We start from the raw sequence: 23,873 nt of genomic DNA, 5'->3' as shown, positions 1-23,873 counted from the left end.
CTTCACTCGAAAATAATTTCATGGTTACACGTATCCCGAGTAACTTACTACGGCATCCGAGGCCGTTTATAGCAATGATACCGACGCGACGCGATTCCCGACACAGATGGTGTGCTATTCAGCGTCTGGAGAGAACTGGGGCCTTCCTTCCTCGCGCAGCGTTCTTATATATAAAGCCGCGGTGCGGACGGCTAAGGGAACGCCTGATCAAATCGGCTCTCCCGACTAACCGCTGGGCTAGTAATGCACCACTTTAAGTTACCTACTAAATCATAGCTTCTCTTGCTGATGGCCGATGAAGCTCTTAATTTAAATGTGCATTCAGCACACAGGTAAGTATTGATAATAAAATTTTGACATGGCTAAGTTAAATATTTTGGGCGAGAGAATTAATTTAATTACACTGCACGCAGTAGATGAGCTCTGAACTGGCCCTTTGGAGATGTGCTATCGCTATAGCTTTATAGGTATTCAAATGAAACTTCTCACATCCTTATGGTGATAGCGGATCTCCATTCTACTTAAATATAAACATCCTAGCCTTATTTATTAGCCTACTTAATCTATCTTGCTTCCTTAAGTTTTGAGACGAAAACCAGAAAATCATGAATTTCCACTAAAATCTTAATTTGTGAGATCCAGAAGACTGTTTTTATTAAATAATTATGAAAAATGAATCTGATTATAAATTTTTAACTCTCTAGCTCTTTTCTGTTGCGCCAATGATTTTTACAGAAAAACGTCCAAATTTCGAAAATGGCTAAAGTTAACGAACTGATATTCAACACACATTAATTTAGTATTACTCCTGACATGCTAGAAATGTTTTAGGTTATTTGCTTGATTTTGAATGTATTGCGCAACATTTATGACGTCAGAGCTAGTTACGGCGGACTGGCTGGCACACAATGGAAAGACTGATGTGAATTTACTACAGCGTGAGTAGGCTGCTTCCCTACAAAACGTTCACAGAAAATCTGTGTTGATGACGTGATTGCACAATTGCGTGCGGATTCTCGTCAGCCCACACATGTTGATTGTGAAAATTTACAATTTGATTACGTTGGAATGTAGCCTCATCCCTAAAGAGAACATTTGCACTGAAATGAGGATTGACACATTGTTGGATGAACCATTCGCAGAAGTGTACCCGTGGAGGCCAATCAGCTGCTGATAGTGCCTGCACACGCTGTACATGGTACGGAAACAACTGGTTTTCCCGTAGCACTCTCCATACAGTGACGTGGTCAACGTTACCTTGTACAGCAGCAACTTCTCTGACGCTGACAATAGGGTTATCGTCAACTGCACGAAGAATTGCCTCGTCCATTGCAGGTGACCTCGTCGTACTAGGTCTTCCCCAGTCGCGAGTCATAGGCTGGAATGTTCCGTGCTCCCTAAGACGCCGATCAATTGCTTTGAACGTCTTCCTGTCGGGACACCCTCGTTCTGGAAATCTGTCTCGATACAAACGTACCGCGCCACGGCTATTGCCCCGTGCTAATTCATACATCAAATGGGCATCTGCAAACTCTGCATTTGTAAACATTGCACTGACTGCAAAACCACGTTCGTGATGAACACTAAGCTGTTGATGCTACGTACTGATGTGCTTGATGCTAGTACTGTAGAGCAATGAGTCGCATGTCAACCCAAGCACCGAAGTCAACATTACCTTCCATCAATTGGGCCTACTGGCGGTGAATCGAAGAAGTACAGTACATACTGACGAAACTAAAATGAGCTCTAACATGGAAATTAAGCATTTCCGGAAACATGTCCACATAACAGCTTTTCTTTGTGTGTGAGGAATGTTTCCTGAAAGTTTGGCCGTACCTTTTTGTAACACCCTGTAGTATTGTCGCCCTTCCCACCTCTCCCACCCCTCCTATCCCACCCCCCTTCCACCCCCTTGACGGTGGCGCAGTCATCTCGACAACGGGGGGCAAAGGGACCGGCAGGCTGGCCCCACGGGGAAGGGGGAAGGCAGTGTGCACTGACTGGAGTAGGTGCGATGGAGGCTGGGCTCGACCAGTGCCGGCAGTGGAAGACTGGAAGAACGATAGTGCCGACGACCAATGCAGCGACTGTGGGTGTTGGCAGCAGCGAGAAGGCAGAAACGACCAACACCGGCGCCAGGGGTGTGGTTGGTGCAATGACATCGGTTGGCGGTGGCGGGCCCAGAAAAAGTGTTCGTGAGAGCGTGACAGCGTACAAAGACGAGCGCGACAGGGCGGAAATAGGGCAGTTAAAGGGAGGGTCCGGGTAGCATCACCGTAGCGTGCGAGAGGAGGACGCGAAGACTGATAAAAGGTATGGTCTGAGGCGGAGGGATAGCGTCATCGTAGTGTGTGTCCGAGTACAGAAGGGATGGGTCGGATCGTGGCCAGGGGTGGCGAAAAGACATTGCCAGAGTGTGCGTCGAAGCACGGAACAGCGAGCCGAATTAATCCCCGGCAGAAAAGGCCGAGGGCAGCGGGAGGAACATCATCGCGGCAGTTATGTAAGATTCACTTTTGATAAGAGAAAAGTTCCAGTTTTAAATATGATAGAGATTTTTTGGTGTAGGTTGTTGCGTTAACGCTGAATACCGCAGCTGCTAAAGTGGCTTCTGCAAGACGGTCGTGGAAGGACGCTGCCGCCAAATAAATCTTACTTCACTTATGACAAGTTTTCTTGGATGTACCGTGTCAAACGCATACGATGCTGCTGAATGAAAACAAGGAAACTTATCAATTTATTCAACTGCGTTTACTCTCGACGTCGGGAAGGGTAAATGTACCGGAACATTTACTGCACCAAAGGAAATGAATTGAATGCATATATCTCCGATTTATTTCTAGCTCAAAGAGGTACACTACAAATGAAAGAGTAATTAGTTTTTTAAAACACTTTTTTTGATAAATAACAATTCTGGCAGTTTTTAGAAATAGTGGCACTTTCGTATCCCACTTCTTTGCGTATTGATTCTTCCTGACTAATGTCTTAAACTTCATCCTACTCTTCATCACTAGTATACTGTGATATGAGTCTATATCTGCTTCTGGGTACTCCTTACAGTCCAGTATCTGATTGCAGTATCTCTGTCTGACCATGATGTAGTTTGAAACCTCCCCTTATCACCCGGCCTTTTCCAAGTACATCCAAGTATATCTCCTCCTATTGTGATTCTTGAACAAAGTATTCACTTTTACTAAAGGAAATTTATTACAGAACTCAATTAGTCTTTCTACTCTCTCATTCCTTGTCCCAAGCCCATACTCTCCTGTAACCATTTCTTCCACTCCTTCCCTTACAACTGCATTCCAGTCCCCTATGACGATTAGATTTTCATGTCCCTTTTCTTACTGTATTACCCTTGCAATATCGTCACATACTTTCTCTAACTCTTTAAGTTCAACTTGTGACGTCGGCATGTATACATCAACTACCTTGTCCGTGTTGGTTTGCTTTCAATTTTGGTAAGACCAACCCTATCACTGAACTGTTCACTGTAACACACTCTCTCCCCCACCCCGTTATACCATTTGTGTACTGTCCGAAAAAAAAAAACAAAAAACACGGAGGAATGATTCGAATGGGACAGAAACTGATAGACGTGATGATTTATTCAAGAGGAAGAGCTTCACAAACTGAGCAATTCATCAAGGCGTTGGTTCACCTCTGGCTCTTATTTCAACAGTTGTTCGGCTTGGTACTGATTGAAAGAGTTATTGGATGTCCTCCTGATGGGTAGTGTGCCAAATTTTGTCCAGTTGGCGTGGCAGATCTCCAAAATCTCGAGCTGGTTGGAGGGCGCTGCCCATATTGCTCCAAACGTTCTCAGCTGGCGAGAGATCCGGCGGCCTTGCTGGCCAAAGTAGGGTTTGGCAAATAATTAACTCTCGCCGCGGGCGGGAGGGCCTCACCTTATTGACTTGTAAGCCCAGAACGGCTTGCCATGAAGGTCAACAAACAGAGCGTGGAACATTATCGACGTATTGCTGTGTTATAAGGGTGCCACCGATGACAATGAAAGGCGTCCTATTATGAATAGAAATGGCACCCCAGACCATCAGTCTAGTTGTCGGTCAGTATGGCGGGCGACAGTCAGGTTGTCACTCTGCAGCAGAGTGTGCGCTGATATGAAACTTCCTGGCACATTAAAACTGTGTGCCGCGCCGAGACTCGAACTCGGGACCTTTGCCTTTCGCGGGCAAGTGCTTTGCAAGGCTCGCAGGAGAGCTTCTGTAAAGTTTGGAAGGTAGGAGACGAAGTACTGGCAGAAGTAAAACTGTGAGGACAGGGCGTGAGTCGTACTTGGGAAGCTCATTTGGTAGAGCACTTGCCCGCGAAAGGCAAAGGTCCCGAGTTCGAGTCTCGTCCCCCCACATAGTTTTAATTTGCCAGGAAGTTTCAGTCAGGTTGTGTTCCACCACGGTCCGTGGCGTCGCCTTCGCTAGTAACTGGGGCTCAAAGCGGGACTCATTACTGAAGACAATTCTTCTCCTGTCACTGAGATTCGCTGTTTACATTTAAACAACATAATGTCCACCCGCACACGGCTTGTCTTCGCGACTGTCTTGGCCAGCAAGATCACCGGATCTCTCCCATACAGAGAATGTTCAGAACACTATGGGCTGGGCCCTCCAACCAGCTCGAGATGTCGACGATCTAACGCGCCATTTGGACACAATTTGTCACGATATCCCTCATGAATAATGTGAATCAGTGCCAAACCCAATAACTGTTTGCATAAGGACCAGAAGTGGCCCAATGCCTCATTAACTTGCTGAATTTGTGAAGCTCTTTCTCTTGAATAAATCATTCAGCTTTTCTGAAACTTTATTTATTTATTTGCCTGTACATCTACATAAGATCTTCCGGTTTCCATCCCATTCGGATGATTCCCTCGCTGTGTGTAGTTATTTTTAACCCACAACGCAGAGAGAGTGTGTAATTAACCTCCAACGCAAAGAGATCAGTGTTATAAGTTCAACGTGTGTATTTGTGTACCGAGCGAGGTGGCACAGTGGTTAGCACACTGTACTCGCATTCGGGAGGACGACAGTTCAAACCCGCGTCCAGCCATCGACATTTAGGTTTTCCGTGATTTCCCTTAATCACTCCAGGTGAATGCTGGGATGCTTTCTTTGAAAGGGCAGAGGGGATTTCCTTCCCAATTCTTGACACAACCCGAACACGTGCTACATCTTTAATGACATCGTTGTCGACCTGACGTTAAACCAATTCTTCCTCCCTTCCTTCTTTCCTTCCTGTGTATCTGTTTGTGCCATCGTAGATCCCAAACCAAAGTTCCGATTTTAGTGCAGTTTTCTTATTTGGAAACTGGTTTGATCGGAATGGTTGTCAGCTATGTTCCATGACAGTCTGTCAGCTGTTGACATTTCAAAAATGGTTCAAATGGCTCTGAGCACTATGGGACTTAACTTCTGAGGTCATCAGTCCGCTAGAACTTAGAACTACTTAAACCTAACTAACCTAAGGACATCACACACATCCATGCCCGAGGCAGGATGCGAACCTGCAACCGTAGCGGTCGCGCGGTTCCAGACTGAAGCGTCTAGATCCACTCGGCCACTCCATCCGGCGTTTAAATTTCATCAGCTAAATTAAGTAAAAATGTTTTCCGCTGGGGGTTCTCTTGACACAGGCTACGTTATACAAATAACTGCATCAAGTTACACAGTACCAGAGTGTAGAGATAAAAAAAGATGTAAATAAAAATCGGCGAGATTATTTGTTCATCTTTTAAGCTTGACCAACAATGGTGACTTCTGTTTTTGAAATCGCTCGTTTCAGCACCAACAAAGAAGGAAAAAGGAGATTGTGACTCACTGCAAAAGATATGCATCTGCTCCCGCAGACAGCCAATTGGCGTAGCGTGGTGTGGAGTGGAGTGGAGTGCGAGCGTGTTCGGCGAGTGCTCCACTTATTTTCGTGTTTATGGTCGGAAAAAGTGATCGGGGTGCAGTGCAAGTGCCGGCCGGTGTGGCCTTGCGGTTCTAGGCGCTTCAGTCTGGAACCGCGTGACCGCTACGTTCGCAGGTTCGAATCCTACCTCGGGGATGGATGTGTGTGATGTCCTTAGGTTAGTTAGGTTTAAGTGGTTCTAAGTTCTAGGGGACTGATGACCACAGATGTTAAGTCCCATAGTGCTCAGAGCCATTTGAACCATTTTTTTGCAGTGCAAGTTCCTGCGCGGGTAGTTAAGGGTATATGTAATATGTCATTTACCCAAAAAGTCTAGTTCGGGACTGTAGTCTGGCTGTGAGAGGTTTTTCCGTGATAGTGAGTGTATTCTTACGAGCTGTATGGCAAGTTTCGTCGGCGGAGTGGGATACCATTGTCCTGTCCGATGGCGGCGACACGTGGCGCCTTCTGCTGACGGCGCGGTGTGTAGCAGGCTGCCGCGCGGGATTAGCCGAGCGGTCTTGGGCGCTGCAGTCATGGGCTGTGCGGCTGGTCCCGAGGTTCGAGTCCTCCCTCAAGCATGGGTGTTTGTGTTTGTCCTTAGGATAATTTAGGTTAAGTAGTGTGTAAGCTTAGGGACTGATGACCTTAGCAGTTAAGTCCCATAAGATTTCACGCACATTTGAACATTTTTTTGTAGCGGGCTGTTGTGACTCCGGACGCGGTCGGTGTTGACAGCCCTGCTTGCGGCGGGCTACCTGCAAGAGTTACAGCTGTTCGCCATGTAAGGCGTCCCACATCAGACGCCGTCTATGGAATGGTGGCTGCAGGTATTTTCACTGACGTCGATTTGTTGTAGAATCATGGAACATATTTTGTCTTCAGACATAATGACCTTTCTAGACTCTGAGAAGCTCATCTGCAGAAACCAGCACTGTTTTAGGAAACAACGGTCATGCGAGACACAGCTGGCCCTCTTTGTGCATGATATACAACAGGCTCTAGATACCGGCTACCAGGTTGATGCCATATTTCTCGGCTTTCGAAAGGCGTTCGACTCAGTTCCACTGTGGTGTCACCGCCAGACACCACATTTGCTAGGTGGTAGCCTTTAAATCGGCCGCGGTCCGTTAGTATAGTCTGACCCGCGTGTCGCCACTATCAGTGATTGCAGACCGAGCGCGGCCACTCGGCAGGTCTAGTCTAGAGAGACTCCCTAGCACTCGCCCCAGTTGTACAGCCGACTTTGCTAGCGATGGTTCACTGTCTACATACGCTCTCATTTGCAGAGACGACAGTTTAGCATAGCCTTCAGCTACGTCATTTGCTACGACCTAGGAAGGCACCATATTCAGTTCCTATGTCTTCTGAACAGATAATATTGTGACTCATGTATCGTCAAGAGCGACGTTCATCATTAATGGATTAAAGTTAAGTATCAAACTAATTACATCCGCTTTCTGAATTCTAATTCCTTGTAATGTTCCACACCTCACGTCAGTATAGTTCTTCCCTCCTCACGCCAGCCTGCGTGAGCTAAAACGCGTGCATTTCGGTCTCCACTAGTAACACGGTGTTGGCTCTTCTGCCAACACAACATCCGCACTTTCGCTTGCTACAAAAAGTGCGCGCTTACGGTCTATCCAATGACATGCAGTTGGATAGAAAGTTTTCTAACAGACAGGGAGTGACTTCAACAGAAACAAGATTAACTTCAGGTGTGCCCCAGGGCAGCGTAATAGGTCCTCTGCTTTTTACGATTTACATAAACGATCTGATTGATGGTATTGACAGCGGCCTGAGATTGTTTACCGATGATGCTGTAGTCTACAGGAAAGTAGTATCACACGAAAGTTGTGAACAAATCAATGAGGATTTGCAGAAAATAAATGCTTCGTGTAATGACTGGCAGTTACCTCTCAATATTAGTAAGTGTAACCTACTGCGTATAACAAGGCGAAAATCCCCATCAATGTAAGAGTACAAAATAAATGACCAGTCTTTGGAAGCGATAGCGTTCGTCAAGTATCTGACTATTCGAAATGATCTCAAATGGAATGATCTGATTACACAAGTAACGGGTAAGGCGAACTCTAGATTGCGGTTTATTGGTAGAATCCTGAAGCGATGCAGTCCTTCAACAAAGGAAATAGCTTACAATACGTTAGTTCGTCCAGTCTTTGAGTATTGTTCGTCTGTATAGGACCCTTACCAGTTGGGTCTGATTCAAGAGATTGAGGAGGTCCAAAGAAGAGCGGCAAGATTCGTGACTGGTACATTTAACCATCGTGAGAGCGTTACAAATCTCATAGAAAGTTTGAAGTGGGACACACTCGCAGATAGACGTCGCGCTAAACAGAAGGGGCTGCTCACTAAATTCCGAAATCCGATCTTCACTTTCACTTTCAAATCGCGCTATGATCATCTTTAAAAGATAAGAGAAATAAGAGCTCGTACTGAGGTGTTCAGATAGTCGTTTTTCCCTCGCGCGATCCGCGAGTGGAACAGAGGGGGGGGGGGAAATGTGATTTTGGCGCGAATTGTGCCATCCGCCACACACCGCTTGGTGGCTAGCGGAGTATATATGTATATGTAGCTGTAGAATCGGCGTCTGACTTATTTCCTAGAGCTTGTTTCAAACTGCCACTGCCGCACTGTCTGAAGACGAAATCCGAGTTAACAGTGTTTATGAGGACTGCGACCGTCTTTCACTTACTTTAGACCCAGGTATATGGAGCTGGGTGTCGGTTAGCAAGTACCGTCCGATGCGGTTTCCCTCTACAATACGTTGTGAATAGATTTTGAGTACGTGCGTATCCGGCTTTCCACTACGTTAAGCTCCACATCCGCGCAATTGGAAGGAACGCATAGAAAATTTGCGGGCAGGCTAATCAAAGACAGCGGTTTTGTAGGAGGACACTTAGAAAATGTAACAGATCTGCTAAAGAGACTGCCTACACTACGCTTGTCCGTCCTCTTTTAAACTACTGCTGCTCGGTGTGGGATCCTTATCAGATAGGGCTGACGGAGTACATCGAGGACGTTCAGAAAAGGGCAGCACGTTTTGTATTATCGCGAAATAGGCGAGAAAGTGTCACTGAAATGATACCGGGTTTGGGGTGGACGTTATTAAAACAAAGGCATTCTTCGTTGCGGCCGAATCTTCTCAAGAAATTTCAATCACCAACTTTCTCCTCGGAATGCGAAAATATTTTGTTGATGCCGACCTACATAGAGAGAAACGATCATCTTAATACAATAAGGGAAATCAGGGCACGCACGGAAGGCTGTAAGTATTCACTTTTGCCGCGCGCTGTACTCGATTGGAGTGTTGGAGAAAGGATTATTGTGAAGGTGGTTCGATGAACTCTCTGCCAGGCACTTAAATGTGATTTGCAGATTATCCATACAAATGCGTGTAGAAACATTGGAGCACACATCGTGGGTGAAACTGACGTCAGGTGCATCAAACACCGATGAAGGAGACCAGACGCCGGAATTAAACATTACAATAACATCAGTAAGAAATAGGAATGACAATACACCAACACGGGAACAAGGAGCGTTCAGACTAACAAGCTGGCAGGGGATGTAACACCTACATTTATAAACATGGAATCAAAGCTGTAGACTGAAATTCTGAAGGCCTTTCAGTTACATCCAAAGCAGAAAAGGGTATCCACCACGAGTATTGCATCAGTTAGGAACATATTATGAGCATAAGTACTCGGTCAAATCCTTGTGGACAAATGGTGAACTAAGAACTGAAGACAAGAGATTGCGTAGGGAATCAGCGGCGGCAAATGCCCTTGACGCAACACACAAAATTCAACGTACGGAAATAGAGGTCCCAGCGCTAGAGGAAGAAAATCAAAAACTGCGCACTGAAACGGGGCAAACACCATTGACTTTCGCCGCAGTCGCGGTAGGTGCTTCAGTCACCTAGCAGAAAAACGAGGTTAAAGAACAAATCGAATTAGCAAAACATAAACAGGCAACTGTCCCTTACAACCGTAAGGGAAACACTGATTAAAGCAATAAACCCTAGACTTGACAAAATAAAAGTTAAAGCAATAAGGAATACAGCGAACACAGTAATTCTTGAAACTGAGATACAAACAGACAAGAGGAAGATTATTTAAAAAACATCAAGCTTAAAAGACATTCGATGCGAAGAGCCCAGAAAACTTAGACCACTACTGGCAGTAACAGCGTTCCAACGACACTTACAGATCAAGACTTTCTAGAAGAACTGATTGAAATAACCCTGAGCTACCACATAATCAAAAAGTAATTTTAAGAAGAAATCGAAATACGATTCCAATGAGTTCCGAAAGGGAACAGAACGGTAAATAATATTCTAGCGGTGACACCAACGGTCAGATTACGGTTATTACAGAGGGATTGCGTGTACATACTATTTGAACTATTACGCATTAGGGACTATGAGACAGTGCAAAAGTGCCTCTGGTGTTCCGATTTCTGCCATTCATCGAAAAGATGTGACGGAGAAGCTATCTGCGGAAAATGTGCGAAACCTGGTCACAAACAATTCGAATATCATGAAGAAACAACTATTGACTGTATTCCTTGCAAGAACGGAAAAAGAACATGTAATAAAACCGGGGGGTCTAGGATGCCCTACCTACTAAGAACTCTAGAAAAGGCAAATAAAGAAGTGGGGTAAGATGTCACCAACAATGTCAAAAGCAGCGAGACATCAGAAATTTAGGTAGGGTTATGAATACAAATATCAACAGCGGAAATGTACACGTCCTTTCAACAAATCATAGATATGAACAGCAGCATCCCACGTCACAGAAGCAAACACAAATCACCAGCAACCAAAACAAGAACATGGCGGCGTGCAATAGCCTTGAGGTAACAGCTTGGGCTGCTGCTGATTGCAAACTCTCCAACGGACATGAATCCCCTAAATAGTTGGAACACTGTGCAAGAAAAATATTTTAGTCTAACAGATGACATCGACGATGCGTATTTCTACGGTGCCATCAAATGCCAACTTTTCCAATCGGCAACACTCCAGACGGTGACCTTCCTTAGAGTAGAAGAATTGAAATAGCAAGCCCCTGTAAAGAAGACTCCCGATATACGGTCAGACCCATCCAGAACAGGATCATGACGCAGACGAAACACCAATACATCTGGACACCCCGCAACAACGTAAACGTAACTTAATTCTTTTCTCACCAGAGGACGGGTTACCGTATAATGAAATTACAGAAAAATATGAACATGATACATCAAAATGTAAACTATACATGCAAACTGTATGTTTCATGTACGGTGGGAATACGCACGTAAAGACAACGCAGGTGCAAGAAACAATTATCAGTGTGAAGTAATCGCAAACAGGAAAATCAGATAACAAGAACTGACCACACTCCATAAGAACACTAAATATAACATGAACACACGAGAAGCTTCCACTGAAAAATCACAACAATTTTCAGCTGACGAGACATCACATCACCGGAAACAATATAAAGAGATAAATACCATGCTCCATTTCAACAGAAAGAGTTACAAAGCCATGGAGCAAGAAGCAAAATAGACTACAGTGACATCGAAGAGAACTTGCACCTTAGTCGACGGGAAAAGAAAGGAGTTTTCAAACTGCACTAAGACTAGTATCACCCACTGGGCGGCTCTATTTGCTACCTCACCACTGACCAGACAGAATGATTCTGCGAACCGAAATCCTACCCTCAGGTAAATGCGAACTCTGTAATCTTTTACGCAAATCATAAGAATATAACCTTGACAGTGTCTACAACGACCTAGTAAGGGGGTATGGACGATCACACCCAGAACACGCTGAAGTGCTTTGTTTTTACGGTGGACGCAGAGCTTGGCAGGCTGATGAACGAGGTCTGTGCGGACATGTTGTATCCACATGAACCGTACACACGATGTGGAAGAATTGCAGGCCTTCCGAGGCAGTACATGCAAATTACAGGAGCAAACAAGGCCATGGCTGCAATCATTGTAATAAACACTAACTTTACAGTAACACAAATAACGCAACTATGCACACAACATACGGTTACAGTCGAAATAACTTGGGCAGGGAAACGTGAATCATGCCGTCGATCTACGCCCAGTACTAATTTTATTTAAAACCTTTTGCTGAAGTAATAAAAAATGTTGCGCGATTTGCAACTGACAGACGGCTACTTATCTTAACGGACATAAATGCCAGGTCAACCCTCTGGCAGTCTGACAGAACGGATGGCAGAGGACTATTAATAGTCGATCTTATAAATGAATTTAATCTTTTCATTCGAAGCGAAGCAGGTCATCCGCCGCCTTACCACGGAAATAGTGGGGTAGGCAGCAACGCAGACATTTATCAGGCAAACGGCACGCATTAATAGAGGTAGGGGACTCGCAGGTGCTCGATGGTAGAATACTCAGAGACCATAACGCAATAATTATTGATACTAAAACGGATACAGGCAGTCACATCTCAGCATCGAGCGTTGCTTCTACGCAAAGCAAACTGGCAAAAACTAAGGCACGTAACTGAATAGTTTCTTTTATGTATCACTCAAGGAAACATAGATTACAGAGCTCACGTTCTTACAAACGTCCCACAGAGAGCACAAGCTACAGCAGCACCTGCAGTACGTGACGGATCCCAACAAAGGACACCATAGTCAGCATAATTAACAAGGCTAAGCAAGGATACTTGTGATAAATCACAATGTTACCAAAAATTAAAGACAGCACAGAAAAGAGAAATTAGATTTCAACATTACCGCGACGGTAAAACACGATACAAAAATGAACTACATAAGACTAGGAAAGACCACTGGGACACATACGTTAAGACAAAGTTACGGAACAACATCTAGGGGAGGCGTTTAAATTGCAGGTTGAACGTATGAAGACTCTGAAAATATTATAAACACTGAAGGAACCAGATGGCACTACCACAAGAGGCTGGAGAAGCATAGCAAGTATCTCCTCAACAAACTACTTCCTGACGATGACCACACTCAGGACAACCGACTTCACACCGACCTTCGCAGAGTAGTTGATGACAAATATGGAAACAAAGGTATAATGTCTTCCTTTGCTCGCGAGGAAGTTGCATTGGCAGTACACAAAATAAAGAACAAAAAGACTCTGGGCCCGGATGGCATCCACCGCCAAACCATTAAACAAAATGCTCCGCATATCGTACCATACCTGGCAGATGAATGATGCCCTACTATAAGGACGAATACCGAATATATGGAATACCGCAAATGAAGTTATAATCAAGAAAGCAGAGAACGAAGACCAGACTGACCTAAGACGTGCAGACCAATATGCCTCATAACATTCTGGCAAATGTACAGGAGACACTCCTGTACGACATACCTCAGTCGCACCAGCAGGTCTTCGGCTTCATCCTGTATCAGTCTGGTTGTCGGCCACTCACATATATCGAAGATATAGTAAACAGGAGCATAGAAATGGCTTAGACAATGGATGATAAATACATAGTTGCAATCCTAATTGACATAGCTGGTGTGTTCGAAGATCTTTGGTGGACGCTGCTGTTAGAAAGAGTTAGAGAGATGAGTATTCTGCTGGCGCTATGCAACAGCCTTGGAGCTTAATGTAAAAACAGGGTAGTGGAATTGAAGACTGGTCTCAAAAGATCGTAAAGAGGGTAACCAGGAGTTGTCCGCAAGGATCCATTTGCGGACAGGTTTTCTCCGACATTGCCATAGAACCGCTGATGAATGCACTAGAAGACAACGAAGTGCCTAACTGTGTGGTTGCATATGCTGATGACCTTATGATATCTACAAACTCTACGTTCCCATTAGAGAGAAAGCGACTTGGTTGTTCGCGTTCATCGGTGAATGGCGCACGAACAACGAACTCACAATAACCACTAATAAAACGGTTTACCTACTTTTAAGAGGTACATTGAAAGAAATCTAGTTGTAAAGTTAAACAACATATTTATGAACAGGGGCCGGCCGAAGTGGCCGTGCGGTTAAAGGCGCTGCAGTCTGGAACCGCAAGACCGCTACGGTCGCAGGTTCGAATCCTGCCTCGGGCATGGATGTTTGTGATGTCCTTAGGTTAGTTAGGTTTAACTAGTTCTAAGTTCTAGGGGACTAATAACCTCAGCAGTTGAGTCCCATAGTGCTCAGAGCCATTTGAACCATTTATAAACAAGGAAGTTATGAACGATACCTCAGCATTTATATTGACGAACATTAACACTTAAACGAATATGTCAGACTAACGGTTAACAGCGCGACGAAACTCATGCATAAACTTGCAAGATACAGACTATCCCTGCAGACAATGAGGACATATTACACAGCATTCTTTGAGTCACTAACTTGTTTCGTGGCTAGTACTTGGGCACATGTATTATGCTTATGTACGCACAAAACCATTGTGAGACGCGGCCAGAGTAATGTATTTCTTAGAATCTCGGGGGGTGGGGGGGGGGGGGGCTATCGGCACGACCTTGATTGAGGCACTGTATCTGATACTGGGGAGCTTTCCACGTAGATTTTACAATTCGCCGAAGATTTGCGGCCTACTTGCTGAAGAGGAGAAGATGCGACAAAATAAAAGAAATAACTGGACAAGACATAACGACAAACGGGCATTAAACAAGTAAGGGAAGATGGGTCTACTCTTTTATCTCCAGTATCCGAGAGTGAATGAATGTTATGTAAGTAAAACCAAAACGCGGCATGGTGCACATTTTCACAGCCCACGGCGCATATCCTGTGCATCTCCACAGATTTGGCCTAAAACAGACTCACCTGTGTCTGTGCTGAGAGTGGCACACCTGAACACACACTGGTCACCTGTAATGCCCTAGGACAAGTAAGACCGAGGTTAGGGAACCAAGATATAGGACAATTGTCATGCAGACAGGGAGACTGGAATCCTATAAACAACATCGCAAAGAGATATGAAGAGCACTACATGCAGCATAGAAAGAAGTGAGACCATACGTTAGCATAAAACGGGCTCCACATCAGATAGACAATCAGTACATAGTAAACGACACACTTACAGAAACAGACGCTGACTCAGATAATATATCACACACAAGAAGTGAAGGCAAGATACACACACAAATATAGTAAAAGTAAGCTAGGGTTTTTCAACACTAAATTGAATCAATCTGAAATTGTAATTCTCTATGTATTTGGTTTTTATACCATTTCATAACATGTAATGCTATCTGAAGATATGACATTGTTTTCTTCTTTCGCTGCATCAGGTGTCACTGCCTCGCAGTTTTACCGAGCCCTCGCAGCTGAAGCAGCTGACTATGACATATGAAATCAACTCCCAATCTCCACAGTTACCTTAAGTTTGCAGACACATAGTAACCCAGTTGATCAGTACATTATCAAAACAATTACAGCAGTCAAGAAAACATATGTAACAGACGTGTAACGAACACATGAAAGTCATAAAGGGAAGAGTTGACATAATCATACTAACTTAAAATACGTCCACAGCCTATTACTGTCTTATTTATTATCATTATTATCAAATTAGCAACAAATTGAAACAAAACTGTGTGTATACATCTGTGCTTTTTATATATTTTTGAAATTTTTATCATTTTGTGAAATTCTCAAAAAAAGTGCAAAAATGCGTAAGTAATAAAACTGAATTTGTACGATATAACTTGTGAAACACACAATGTAGGACCTGCTATATGATTACAGGTAGCAGGTCTTTACTTGAGAAATAAGTAAACAAATAAATAAATTTCTTTTTGATGTCCACGATTCAGTACTAAATCAAATAATTCTGCCCTAATAGTTTAGGTAGCCTACTGCAAGAGAGCGCAATGGCAGCCCGCTTTCTTCCGACTTCTTATAGAATTATCGCAACTAGCTAAATATATACTAAATCATAATCAAATATATGCATGAATTATTGTAGATCGGCTTTGTATAACCTCTTACTATACGTCACGACATGTAATCTTTCGGCAGATAAGTCCTTGGACTGGTTATTTGAAGCGCTCGGATCTTGAATGTCTCAGAACGGTTGGGGATGAAGCCTTTCCGGAAAATTGTATTATGTTTACTAATTCTAACAAAATTGCCGATGCTACTGGATAATGGATGACAGGGAAGAAGCGATTTGGAACGATGACTCATGCATACAGCACTAATGACAATACGGTGGAAGGGTTAGGGTTTGGCGAGTGCCTGGAGATCTTTACCTGCCACCATGCTGAGTGCCAACAGTGATGTACGGAGGAGTTGGCGTTATTATATGCTTTTTTTTTTTCGTGGCTAGTGTGTGACGCCATTATTGTGCTCAAGGCAGCGCCAAATATGGAAGGATACGAACATATTTTACAGCATTCTGAACTGCATACAGAAGAAGAAAATTTCTGGGACGATGCTTCTCTCAGCATGACAACGCAACCTGCCGCCGTTGGATAAGTAGCTGCAGCAGCAAGTCGTATACTCCTAGCTCACTCATTTGTTACATAGTTTAATTCTTAATTTCTTTGCGTGTTTTTGGTACTTGCATTGTTTAATTCATAAATTTCGGGCGTATTATAGTATTTGAGAGTTGTAGCATCGCGTTTTAGTTCAAAATGGTTCAAATGGCTCTGAGCACTATGGGACTCAACTGCTGAGGTCATTAGTCCCCTAGAACTTAGAACTACTTAAACCTAACTAACCTAAGGACATCACAAACATCCATGCCCGAGGCAGGATTAGAACCTGCGACCGTAGCGGTCTTGCGGTTCCAGACTGCAGCGCCTTTAACCGCACGGCCACTTCGGCCGGCGCGCGTTTTAGTACCCGAGCAGTGTGTCAGCAGTGCGCAACTAGCAGCGTTACTGCATTTACTAGGCAATCTTGTATTTTAATAACCGTTTAAATTTTGTCGATTTGTTTGCGCTCTCTGTAGATTAGTTCAGATGTTATTTGCACAACAGTTTTTAGCATGGATAGGGACTGCAACTGCTGAGTTCGGATGCAGGCTGAGTTGGCATCCCTTCGCTTCCAGCTTCAGGCAGTGTTGGCTTCGGTCACACAGCTTGAGGCTGTTGCCAATGGGCATCACTGTGGGGGTCCGGATGGGGGTTTGTCGGGGACGGCCAGCTCGTCCCACGCATCCCCCGATCGGACTACGACTGTGGTTGCCCGGGATACTGCCCGCATTGAGGCTCATCCCTCACCTGTGGTAGAGTGGGAGGTTGTCTCAAGGTGTGGCAGGGGGCGAAAGACATTCCGGAGGGCTGAACGGAAGGTCTCAACAGTTTGTCTGACGAACCGGTTTCAGGCTCTGTCTCAGGCTGATACTGATCTTCGGCCTGACACGGCTGCTTGTCCTGTTCCAGAGGTTGCCCCTCAGTCTGCAAGATCCGGGCGGTCGCAGAGGGTGGGCTTACTGGTAGTTGGGAGCTCCAACGTCAGGCGCGTAATGGGGCCCCTTAGGGAAATGGCAGCAAGAGAGGGGAAGAAAACCAATGTGCACTCCGTGTGCATACCGGGGGGAGTCATTCCAGATGTGGAAAGGGTCCTTCCGGATGCCATGAAGGGTACAGGGTGCACCCATCTACAGGTGGTCGCTCATGTTGGCACCAATGATGTGTGTCGCTATGGATCGGAGGAAATCCTCTCTGGCTTCCGGCGGCTATCTGATTTGGTGAAGACTGCCAGTCTCGCTAGCGGGATGAAAGCAGAGCTCACCATCTGCAGCATCGTCGACAGGACTGACTGCGGACCTTTGGTACAGAGCCGAGTCGAGGGTCTGAATCAGAGGCTGAGACGGTTCTGCGACCATGTGGGCTGCAGATTCCTCGACTTGCGCCATAGGGTGGTGGGTTTTCGGGTTCCGCTGGATAGGTCAGGAGTCCACTACACGCAACAAGCGGCTACACGGGTAGCAGGGGTTGTGTGGCGTGGGCTGGGCGGTTTTTTAGGTTAGATGGCTATGGGCAAGTACAGAAAGGGCAACAGCCTCAACGGGTACGGGGCAAAGTCAGGACATGCGGGGACCAAGCAGCAATCGGTATTGTAATTGTCAACTGTCGAAGCTGCGTTGGTAAAGTACCGGAACTTCAAGCGCTGATAGAAAGCAGCGAAGCTGAAATCGTTATAGGTACAGAAAGCTGGCTGAAGCCAGAGATAAATTCTGCCGAAATTTTTACAAAGGTACAGACGGTGTTTAGAAAGGATAGATTGCATGCAACCGGTGGTGGAGTGTTCGTCGCTGTTAGTAGTAGTTTATCCTGTAGTGAATAAGAAGTGGATAGTTCCTGTGAATTATTATGGGTGGAGGTTACACTCAACAACCGAGCTAGGTTATTAATTGGCTCCTTTTACCGACCTCCCGACTCAGCAGCATTAGTGGCAGAACAACTGAGAGAAAATTTGGAATACATTTCACATAAATTTTCTCAGCATGTTATAGTCTTAGGTGGAGATTTCAATTTACCAGATATAGACTGGGACACTCAGATGTTTAGAACGGGTGGTAGGGACAGAGCATCGAGTGACATTATACTGAGTGCACTATCCGAAAATTACCTCGAGCAATTAAACAGAGAACCGACTCGTGCAGATAACATCTTGGACCTACTGATAACAAACAGACCCGAACTTTTCGACACTGTATGTGCAGAACAGGGAATCAGTGATCATAAGGCCGTTGCAGCATCCCTGAATATGGAAGTTAATAGGAATATAAAAAAGGGAGGAAGGTTTATCTCTTGAGCAAGAGTAATAGAAGGCAGATTTCAGACTACCTAACAGATCAAAACGAAAATTTCTGTTTCGACACCGACAATGTTGAGTGTTTATGGAAAAAGTTCAGCCGGCCGGAGTGGCCATGCGGTTCTAGGCGTTACAGTCTGGAGCCGAGCGACCGCTCCGGTCGCAGGTTCGAATCCTGCCTCGGGCATGGATGTGTGTGATGTCCTTAGGTTAGTTAGGTTTAATTAGTTCTAAGTTCTAGGCGACTGATAACCTGAGAAGTAAGTCGCATAGTGCTCAGAGCCATTTGAACCATTTTGAAAAAGTTCAAGGCAATCGTAAAATGCGTTTTAGACAGGTACGTGCCGAGTAAAACTGTGAGGGACGGGAAAAACCCACCGTGGTACAACAACAAAGTTAGGAAACTACTGCGAAAGCAAAGAGAGCTTCACTCCAAGTTTAAACGCAGCCAAAACCTCTCAGACAAACAGAAGCAAAACGATGTCAAAGTTAGCGTAAGGAGGGTTATGCGTGAAGCGTTCAGTGAATTCGAAAGTAAAAATCTATGTACCGACTTGACAGAAAATCCTAGGAAGTTCTGGTCTTACGTTAAATCAGTAAGTGGCTCGAAACAGCATATCCAGACACTCCGGAATGATGATGGCATTGAAACAGAGGATGACACGCGTAAAGCTGAAATACTAAACACCTTTTTACAAAGCTGTTTCACAGAGGAAGAGTTCCTTCTCTAAATCCTCGCACAAACGAAAAGATGGCTGACATCAAAATAAGTGTCTAAGGAATAGAAAAGCAACTGGAATCACTCAACAGAGGAAAGTCCACTGGACCTGACGGGATACCAATTCGATTCTACACAGAGTACGAGAAAGAACTTGCCCCCCTTCTAACAGCCGTGTACCGCAAGTCTCTAGAGGAACGGAGGGTTCCAAATGATTGGAAAAGAGCACAGGTAGTCCCCGTCTTCAAGAAGGGTCGTCGAGCAGATGCGCAAAACTATAGACCTATATCTCTGACGTCGATCTGTTGTAGAATTTTGGAACATGTTTTTTGCTCGAGTATCATGTCGTTTTTGGAAACCCGGAATCTACTATGTAGGAATCAACATGGATTCCGGCAATAGCGATCGTGTGATACCAAACTCGCTTTATTTGTTCATGAGACCCAGAAAATATTAGATACAGGCTCCCAGGTAGATGCTATTTTTCTTGACTTCCGGAAGGCGTTCGATACAGTTCCGCACTGTCGCCTGATGAACAAAGTAAGAGCCTACGGAATATCAGACCAGCTGTGTGGCTGGATTGAAGAGTTTTTAGCAAACAGAACACAGCATGTTGTTATCAATGGAGAGACGTCTACAGACGTTAAAGTAACCTCTGGCGTGCCACAGGAGAGTGTTATGGGACCATTGCATTTCACAATATATATAAATGACCTAGTAGATAGTGTCGGAAGTTCCATGCGGCTTTTCGCGGATGATGCTGTAGTATACAGAGAAGTTGCAGCATTAGAAAATTGTAGCTAAATGCAGGAAGATCTGCAGCGGATAGGCACTTGGTGCAGGGAGTGGCAACTGTCCCTTAACATAGACAAATGTAATGTATTGCGAATACATAGAAAGAAGGATCCTTTATTGTATGATTATATGATAGTGGAACAAACACTGATAGCAGTTACTTCTGTAAAATATCTGGGAGTATGCGTGCGGAACGATTTGAAGTGGAATGATCATATAAAATTAATTGTTGGTAAGGCGGGTACCAGGTTGAGATTCATTGGGAGAGTGCTTAGAAAATGTAGTCCATCAACAAATGAGGTGGCTTACAAAACACTCGTTCGACCTATACTTGAGTATTGCTCATCAGTGTGGGATCCGTACCAGATCGGGTTGACGGAGGAGATAGAGAAGATCCAAAGAAGAGCGGCGCGTTTCGTCACAGGGTTATTTGGTAACCGTGATAGCGTTACGGAGATGTTTAATAAACTCAAGTGGCAGACTCTGTAAGAGAGGCGCTCTGCATCGCGGTGTAGCTTGCTCGCCGGGTTTCGAGAGGGTGCGTTTCTGGATGAGGTATCGAATATATTGCTTCCCCCTACTTATACCTCCCGAGGAGATCACGAATGTAAAATTAGAGAGATTCGAGCGCGCACGGAGGCTTTCAGACAGTCGTTCTTCCCGCGAACCATACGCGACTGGAACAGGAAAGGGAGGTAATGACAGTGGCACGTAAAGTGCCCTCCGCCACACACCGTTGGGTGGCTTGCGGAGTATAAATGTAGATGTAGAATGTAGATGTAGAAAGTAATATCTGTAAGGCAATGATTTGTGGCTAATAACATTCCTGAAATGGACTGGCCTGCCCAGATTCCGGAAGTGAACCAAACCAAACACTTTTGGGATGAGCTGGAACGTCAACGTCCCTCCAGACCACAGTGTCCAAAATCACTACCTTCTCCGATTTCAGCTCTTGAGGAAGAATGGGCAGTTATTCTTCCACAGACTTTCAGAGACCTGATGTGCTGTTTGAGGCTTTCCCGGCGCTGCATCTGCTTGATAGGTTCCCGGGAATTACGCCGGATAACATTGTAGAAACCGCACGATATGTCAGCGAGACAACTGCCGGCCATCTTCAGGTGTTACTTGCGCGTCGCTGAGAAGCTCGCCAATTTATATGCTGGCTTTCTAAAACCGGCTAAGCGCCAGCGGGGCATAACGTCGTCGATGACCAACTCATAGCAGCTAAGCTGGAAGACGACGTCTTACACCTTTTCAAACACGTGCTTACCTCGATTTACTTTTTATTTAACGACCAGTATTTTGAGCAGACTGACGGTGTTGCCATGGGTAGCCCTCTGTCTCCCATAGTAGATAATCTTTTTATGGAAGATTTCGAGGATAAAGCACTTCAGACGGCGGATTTGAAACCCAAATGTTTTTGGAGATATGTAGATGATACGTTTGTGGTATGGCCGCATGGGACAGCGACGTTTCCTTCTTTCCTGGAACATCTGACTCCCTCCATCCAAACATCTGTTTCACCATGGAGGTAGAAAAAGATGGTGAGCTCCCGTTTCTGGGTGTTTTGGTTCGTGGAAAAGGTAACTGCTCCTTGGGTCACAATGTGTTCCGAAAGCCTAAGCACACAGACTTGTATTTACAAGCTTCGAGCTGTCATCATTCCTCACAGAGCAGCGGTGTATTACCGACGCTAGTGCGTACGGCTAGAGCCATCTCAGATCAGGACAGCTTATCGGCAGAGCTCAGCCATCTCCGCTCTGTGTTTGCCCAGAACGGGTACTCCGAGAAGCAGATCCGGAACGCATTTCGACCTGCACGCTCCAAACCTCAAGAACAGGCTGAAGAAGCAGAGAACACCACGGGGTTGGTTTTTCTACCGTATGTCGGTGGCGTGTCTTTTAAGATGGGCAGAATTTTCAAGAAATACCGGATTAAATGTGTTTTTTCCGGCCTCCAGCACGAGTGCAGTCAGTGCTGGGCTCTGTTAAAGACAACCTCGGCCTGAGGAGACCAGGAATATATAAAATCTCGTGCCAATGTGGGAAGTCTTGTATTGGCCAGACGTGTTGTACGGTCAAACACAGATGCGACGAACATAAACGTCACACGGGGTTGGGTCAGCCAGAGAAATCTGCGGTTGCTGAACACTGCCTTGACACGGGACACGGCATGTATTATGAAGAAACCAAGATCCTCTCGCATGATTCCACGTATTGGGACTCCATCATCAAAGAGGCGGTCGAAATACGTATAAGCAGTGATCTAATAAACAGAGACACGGGCTTTCACCTGAGCAAAGCCTGGGAGCCAGCCTTGGCGGCACTAAGGAATTGTCAGCCGCAGATTAGCAACCGCACCGAGTCAACGCAGATGGGAAGCCTTAGCGCAGATGCTTAAATCGCGCGCCAACACCTCGCGCGCGCGAATGGGGTCCGTCGCTCCCGGCCGCATCTTCCCGCGCCGCGGCGCGCTTCCACAGACCGCGACCCGTTTCTCCAGTAGAGGGCTCTGGTATTCGACGCTGTCTACGATTGGTCTTCGATGACGTTATGCCCCGCTGGCGCCTGCGCTGTGCTAGAAAGCCAGCATATAAATTGGCGAGCTTCTCAGCGACGCGAGACCTGTGGAAAACCTCCCGTATCCTAATGTTCCTTAAACCCGGTAAACCGCCATCCGCTGTCTCCTCCTACCGTCCCATCAGCCTTACCTCGGTCTTCAGCAATGTCCTGGAATCCATCCTCACCCGACGCATCCACCAGCATCTCCGTCAGCACCGCCTCCTCTCCGCTACCCAGTGTGGCTTTCGGCCGTCCTTCTCTTCCCATGACCTTCTCCTTCAGCTCACTCATCTCCTCTCCGAACAGATTAATTCCCGTCGTTCCGCTATCTTCCTCTCCCTTGACCTTGAACGAGCCTATGACCACGTGTGTCATTCCGGTCTCCTCTTCAAGCTACAAAACTTCGCCCTTCCTATTAACTACGTCCGTCTGATCGGCTCCTTTCTTTCCCACCGTCCTTCCTACGTCACCATCCACAACATGGATTCCTACACCTTTTTCCCCTCCGCCGGTGTGCCCCAGGGTTCCGTCCTCTCTCCTCTTCTGTACCTCTTGTATACGGCAGACATGCCGCCGCCTTCACCCTCCATTCACCTTCTCCAGTACGCCGGCCTTCCTTGCCCTTGCCCCCACCCCGCAGCGCTCCCAACACCTTCTCCAATCCCATCTTGACCGGTTCACGGCTTGGTGCAACCAGTGGTTCCTTAAGGTCAATCCTGCGAAATCCCAGGCGATCATAGTAGGCAAAACCTTCCTTCCGCCTCCTCGATTTCTACATCACCATCTATGGCAGTCCTATCGCCCTCACCCCCACCCTTACGTACCTTGGTGTCACCCTTGACCGTCGCCTCTCCTGGACTCCCCACCTCCGGACGATCCAAGCCAAGGCACGATCCCGCGTCTGTCTCCTCAAATTCCTCTCTGGCCGAACTTGGGGTCTGGACCCCTCTACCATCCTCCATCCCTATAAATCCCTCATTCGCCCTATCCTTTGTTACGCCCACACTGCCTGGATCTCCGCTCCCCCTACCTTTTACAAATCCCTTCATATCCTGGAACGCAATGCTCTTCGCCTCGCCTATCGCATCCGTCTCCCCTCCCCCACGCGAATCCTGTACGACCTAATTCCCTTCC

The sequence above is a fragment of the Schistocerca nitens genome, chromosome 2, assembly GCF_023898315.1.
Source record: "Schistocerca nitens isolate TAMUIC-IGC-003100 chromosome 2, iqSchNite1.1, whole genome shotgun sequence".
Classification (NCBI taxonomy): Eukaryota; Metazoa; Arthropoda; class Insecta; order Orthoptera; family Acrididae; genus Schistocerca; species Schistocerca nitens.
Note: the sequence above shows the minus strand (reverse complement) of the source record.